The sequence below is a fragment of the Gigantopelta aegis genome, chromosome 7 (genome assembly GCF_016097555.1).
Source record: "Gigantopelta aegis isolate Gae_Host chromosome 7, Gae_host_genome, whole genome shotgun sequence".
Taxonomy (NCBI): domain Eukaryota; kingdom Metazoa; phylum Mollusca; class Gastropoda; order Neomphalida; family Peltospiridae; genus Gigantopelta; species Gigantopelta aegis.
This window is the reverse complement of record NC_054705.1, coordinates 29029006-29036552: the sequence shown is the minus strand read 5'-3', so window position 1 is coordinate 29036552 and position 7547 is coordinate 29029006.

The window sequence follows — 7547 nt, the reverse complement described above, 5'->3', positions numbered from 1 at the left end:
TATCTATCTATCTATCTTACTATAAATCTATCTTACTATCTATCTATCTATATCTAATCTACTATATCTTATCTATCTATCTTACTATATAATCTACTATATCTTATCTTATCTATCTATCTTACTATATAATCTACTATATCTTATCTTATCTATCTATCTTACTATATAATCTACTATATCTTATCTTATCTATCTATCTTACTATATAATCTACTATATCTTATCTTATCTATCTATCTTACTATATAATCTACTATATCTTATCTTATCTATCTATCTTACTATATAATCTACTATATCTTATCTTATCTATCTATCTTACTATATAATCTACTATATCTTATCTTATCTATCTATCTTACTATATAATCTACTATATCTTATCTTATCTATCTATCTTACTATATAATCTACTATATCTTATCTTATCTATCTATCTTACTATATAATCTACTATATCTTATCTTATCTATCTATCTTACTATATAATCTACTATATCTTATCTATCTATCTATCTTACTATATAATCTACTATATCTTATCTTATCTATCTATCTTACTATATAATCTACTATATCTTATCTATCTATCTTACTATATAATCTACTATATCTTATCTTATCTATCTATCTTACTATATAATCTACTATATCTTATCTTATCTATCTAATATATATATCTACTATATCTTATCTTATCTATCTATCTTACTATATAATCTACTATATCTTATCTTATCTTATCTATCTATCTTACTATATAATCTACTATATCTTATCTTATCTATCTATCTTACTATATAATCTACTATATCTTATCTATCTATCTTATATATAATCTACTATCTTATCTATCTATCTACTATAAATCTACTATATCTTATCTTATCTATCTATCTTACTATATAATCTACTATATCTTATCTTATCTATCTATCTTACTATATAATCTACTATATCTTATCTTATCTATCTATCTTACTATATAATCTACTAATCTACTATATCTACTTATCTATCTATCTATCTTACTATATAATCTACTATATCTTATCTTATCTATCTATCTTACTATATAATCTACTATATCTTATCTTATCTATCTATCTTACTATATAATCTACTATATCTTATCTTATCTATCTATCTTACTATATAATCTACTATATCTTATCTTATCTATCTATCTTACTATATAATCTACTCTATCTTATCTATATCTTACTATATATCTACTATATCTTATCTTATCTATCTATCTTACTATATAATCTACTATATCTTATCTATCTATCTTACTATATAATCTACTATATCTTATCTTATCTATCTATCTTACTATATAATCTACTATATCTTATCTATCTATCTTACTATATAATTTTTTCAATGTTTAAAGTGGGCAGAATATAGCTCAGTTGATAGAACGCTCACCTGAGGTCCATGGGTCGAAGGATCAAATCCCAATGGGTTAACCCATTCATGGATTGCGATTTTTCCCATCCCAACCAGCGGTCCCTTACTGGTATATAAAAGGCTTTGGTATTTGCTGGGCTGTTTGTGCAAAAAATGCATATAAAAGATCTCTTATTGTGGCAGTTTTGCTCTCAGAATATATATCAGAATTACCAAATGTTTGGCATCCAATAGCCAATGATTAATTATTCAGTGTGCTCTAGTGGTGTCGTTAAACAAAACAATACATCAACTTTGTCTTTACATGTATGTTTGATGGAGCGGGACATCCCAGTGGTAAAGTGCTCACTCGATGGGATTGATCCCCGTCGATGGGCTCATTGGGCTATTTCTCATTCCAGCCAGTTCACCACAACTGGTATATCAAAGGCAGTGGTATGTGATATCCTGTCTTCGGGATGGTGTATATAAAAGATACCTTGCTACTAATGGAAAAATGTAGCAGGTTTATGTCAAAATGACCAAATGTTTGACATCCAATAGCCGATGATTAATAAATCAATGTGCTCTAGTGGTGTTGTGTAACCAAAATAAACTTTAACATTAAATCTGCTGATTGGTATATCAAAGTTCTTGGTATGTGCTGTCCTGTCTTGAAAAATGCATATAAAAGATCTTGCTGTACATAGCAGTTTTTCTCTAAAACTATGTCAGAATTACCAAAATGTTTGACATCCAATATCCGATGATTAAAAAATCAATGTGCTCTAGTGGTGTCATACAACAAAATAATACATCAGCATGTGTGATATACAGACCTACTTTTTTTTTTTCTTCTCCCCTTCTCTCTCATTTTTCTTTTTCTTTTTTTCTCTCTCTCCTCTTCACTTCTTTTAATGCATATACAGACCTACTACCGTCACCAGCCAGTACACCATGACTGGTATATCAAAGGCCATGGTGTGTGCTGTCCTGTCAGTGGGATTGTGCATACAAAATTATCCCTTGCTACTAATAAAAAAAATATAGCAGGTTTCCTTTCTATGACTGTCAAAAATGATCATATGTTTAACATCCAATAGGTGATGATTAATAAATCATTGTGCTCTAGTGATGTCGTTAAACAAAAACAAAAACAAACTTTAACATTAAATCTGCTGATTGATATATCAAAGTTCTTGGTATGTGCTGTCCTATCTGGAAAAATGCATATAAAAGATATCTCCATGTGTGATATATAGACCTTTGCTACTAATGAAAAAATATAGTAGATTTCCTCTCTATGACTGTCAAAAATTATCATATGTTTGACATCCAATAGCTGATGATTACTAAATCAATGTGCTCTAGTGGTGTCGTTAAACAAAAACTGTGATATGCAGACCTACGTACTGCCACTGACAGTATCAGCAGGGTGCACTTGTCGTGAACCAAAATGACCAAATGTTTGACATCCAGTGCCGATGATTAATAAATCAATGTGCTCTAGTGGTGTCGTTAAACAAAAACTGTGATATGCAGACCTACTGTCACTGACAGTGTCAGCATGGTATACTTGTCGTGAGTCAAACATTTGGTAATTTTGACCATATGTTTGTCATCCAATGGCATATGATTAATAAATCAATGTGCTCTAGTGGTGTCATTAAACAAAAACTATGTGTGATATGCAGATCTACTGTCACTCACAGTATCGGCATGGTGCACTTGTCGTGAGCCAAAATCACCAAATGTTTGACATCCAATGGCCGATGATTAATAAATCAATGTGCTCTAGTGGTGTCGTTAAACAAAATCTATGTGTGATATGCAGACCTATTTCTGTCACTGCCGGTGTCAGCACGGTGCAGTTGTCGTGAGCCAAAATCACCAAATGTTTGACATCCAATGGCCGATGATTAATAAATCAATGTGCTCTAGTGGTGTCGTTAAACAAAAACTATGTGTGATATGCAGACCTATTTCTGTCACTGCCGGTGTCAGCACGGTGCAGTTGTCGTGAGCCAAAATCACCAAATGTTTGACATCCAATGGCCGATGATTAATAAATCAATGTGCTCTAGTGGTGTCGTTAAACAAAAACTATGTGTGATATGCAGACCTATTTCTGTCAGTGCCGGTGTCAGCACGGTGCACTCGTCGTGAGCCTCGTAAAGAGATTAGGTCTAATTCCCATCTGCTTAGAAAGTCAAAGGAGAATCTAGCACAGATTATACCATATTAGACTGGAGCCACAGATGATTACTTTGGATCAGAAGCTTGATTAAAAACTAATATCGGATTAGGCAAAACTTGTGCAAAATAAATCACAAACAGGATTGATCTGGGAAATAAACAGATCAATTTACTCGTTGCCATGGTAACAGTCTCACAATGCATATGCACAGCAGCATTCGAATCCCCAAAATTGAATCCTTTTGAGAAAAAAAACTCCTCCTGTTTGATATTGCATGTTACTTGTTCCATCAGTGGCAATATGGTTTTTTCTGAAAGTTAATGCACGGGAGAAATGTAAAGTCAGCATTTTAATTTAAATATGATTTGTAATGTACAGTAAGTGCTGTTTATCTCACAGTTGCTGGTGTCAACCAGTACATTTGAAAACATCACTACATTGAGACAGCATCGACAAATAATAGATGGTAGAAATAATTTAGCATCAGTTTAGCAATATTATCTTACAATGTGCCCCACATACCTCGTTACTGAACCTAAATGTAAATGTTACGTAAAATCATAATGAAATAATATTTCCTTTTGTTAAATTCATCCCAAATATTCTTAGGACTAGATTCTGTCGATACGTTAAGTATAATGAGGTTGTTTTGGGTTTGTATTTTGGGTTTTTTCAAAAGCAGATATTGGAGACTGAAAATATAATAACAGATTATTTTTTTTAGTTTAGAAATCAGTACTGTTCAAGTTTCATTTAACACCCAATGAATGTTTAAGATGTCAAAAATAATGGCAGATGATTAGATATTATTGAATTTCCAATTTGTTCAAACGATACTGAGTATGTTATTTACAGTTAGGGTTCCATTGATACAGATATAGCTATGTCAAAACTTTATTTGAGAGCTGCAGTCTCAGTCTAAAGGAAGATTGATCTCCCTTGTCACAAGAGTGATCTCCCCAAGTCAACAGACCTATTGACCCAGACCTACATTAACAAAAAGTTAGTTTGTTTTGTTTAATGACACCACTAGAGCACATTGATTTATTAATTGTTGACTATTGGATATCAAACATTTGGTAATTTTGACATCTAGTATTAGAGAGGAAACCTGTTACATTTTTACATTAGGTCACAGCTAGGTACCACCAAACAGAAACCCCTAGTATGAATACTCCAGTTAGATATATTATATAATGTAACTATAACACATTCAACATTATTGGTTGGGGATACCTGTGCATCAGGTCAGGTCAGGTCATAGGGATTAACGTGCACATTCATAGCAAGCTGTTGTAGCGCTCGCCTGTCATAGGTGCAAGTGTCAGCCTAAGCTGGTTCCTTCATCTAGGACAGGAAAAGGGTTGGGTAGAAGGAGGGAGCGTCCGCGGTTGCAGATGAAAGAGAGCACCATGCAGCAGTCCGACCGGTGTCGGTAGCTGGTGATGGCATTTTTCCATTAGTAGCAAGGGATCTTTTATATGCAGCATCCCATAAAGAGGATAGTACATACCATGGCTTTTGTTATTCCAGTTGTGGAACACTGGCAAGAATGACAAATAGCCAAATGGGCCCACCGACATGGATCGATCCTAGACCAACCATGCATCAGGTGAGCGCGTTCCCAGACAGTGTACCATGACTGGTATATGAAAGGTCATGGTATGTGCTGTCCTGTCTGTGGGAAAGTGCATATAAAAGATCCCTTGTTATAATGGCAAAATGTAGCATGTTTCTTCTCTAAGACTATATGTAAGAATTAGAATTATCAAATCTTTGACATCCAATAGCTAGCTGATGATTAATAAATCAGTGTGCTCCTGGTTGGGACGGGAAACACTCCAATCACAGAATGGGTCCACTGGGGTGGTTTGATCCTACAACCCCACCACTTCAGGTGAGCTAGATGCCGCCCCCACCTACCATAAGCTTGATGGCTTAACCAATCACCCAACTAAATAAAATGCTGTTTTTTTTAAACATTTCAGTAATGACTGGTCAGTCATTCTGTCTTTATTTCTGGGTTGCTGTTATAGAATTTTAAGAAGATAGGAAGGAAATGTTTTATTTAACGACGCACTCATCACATTTTATTTACGGTTATATGGTGTCGGACATATGGTTAAGGACCACACAGATATTCAGAGAGGAAACCTGCTATTGCCACTTCATGGGCTACTCTTTTCGATTAGCAGCTTCTCGCCCACCAGAATTTTATGAAGTCACATTTGAAAAGAATTGTGATTAAGGTTACACTGTTTGATTCTTTCTGTCTATTGAGTTACTTAAATTAATAAATAAATTAATAAACAAACAAACAAAAAACAAAACAAAAACAACAACCAAACAAACATAAATAAACAAACAAACAAACAACCAACCAATGAAAACAAATAAACAAAAAACAACCGAACATACATTTCTTTGCACTGGTCATGTCATAGCACAACCCAAATCTGTAAACTTTAAATCAATCACCCCTGCACGTGCTGTAACCTCACCATGGTGCAGAGGTGTAACATTCTCTTTGAGACCCCTGCACGTGCTGTAACCTCACCGTGGTGCAGAGGTGTAACATTCTCTTTGAGACCCCTGCACGTGCTGTAACCTCACCGTGGTGCAGAGGTGTAACATTCTCTTTGAGACCCCTGCACGTGCTGTAACCTCACCGTGGTGCAGGGGTGTAACATTCTCTTTGAGACCCCTGCACATGCTGTAACCTCACCGTGGTGCAGAGGTGTAACATTCTCTTTGAGACCCCTGCACGTGCTGTAACCTCACCGTGGTGCAGAGGTGTAACATTCTCTTTGAGACCCCTGCACGTGCTGTAACCTCACCGTGGTGCAGGGGTGTAACATTCTCTTTGAGACCCCTGCACGTGCTGTAACCTCACCGTGGTGCAGGGGTGTAACATTCTCTTTGAGACCCCTGCACGTGCTGTAACCTCACCGTGGTGCAGAGGTGTAACATTCTCTTTGAGACCCCTGCACGTGCTGTAACCTCACCGTGGTGCAGAGGTGTAACATTCTCTTTGAGACCCCTGCACGTGCTGTAACCTCACCGTGGTGCAGGGGTGTAACATTCTCTTTGAGACCCCTGCACGTGCTGTAACCTCACCGTGGTGCAGAGGTGTAACATTCTCTTTGAGACCCCTGCACGTGCTGTAACCTCACCGTGGTGCAGAGGTGTAACATTCTCTTTGAGACCCCTGCACTAACCTCACCGTGGTGCAGAGGTGTAACATTCTCTTTGAGACCCCTGCATGTGCTGTAACCTCACCGTGGTGCAGAGGTGTAACATTCTCTTTGAGACCCCTGCACGTGCTGTAACCTCACCGTGGTGCAGGGGTGTAACATTCTCTTTGAGACCCCTGCACGTGCTGTAACCTCACCGTGGTGCAGAGGTGTAACATTCTCTTTGAGACCCCTGCACGTGCTGTAACCTCACCGTGGTGCAGAGGTGTAACATTCTCTTTGAGACCCCTGCACGTGCTGTAACCTCACCGTGGTGCAGGGGTGTAACATTCTCTTTGAGACCCCTGCACGTGCTGTAACCTCACCGTGGTGCAGAGGTGTAACATTCTCTTTGAGAATGGCTAATACAGCACAAATCCTCTTCGAGATACAATTGAAATTTTGAGTAAGAGTCAGTATCTATCTGTGATATTTGTATTTTTGCACAGTTCTTTACACTGTTTTTATTCAAATCTTGAATTTTTATATTGATGTTGATCATCACTTTATTTGTTTGCATTACCATAGCTTGACACCCAATAGCCGATGTATTTTTCATGCTGGGGTGTCGTTAAACATTCATTCATTCATTCATTCATTCATTCATTCATTCATTCATTAAATCAATCAATAATTTAGAAATGGTAATAGAGGAACATCATTTTAATCTCCGTATTCAACTACATGCATAAATGCAAGATGATTTCACTGAGCTACAG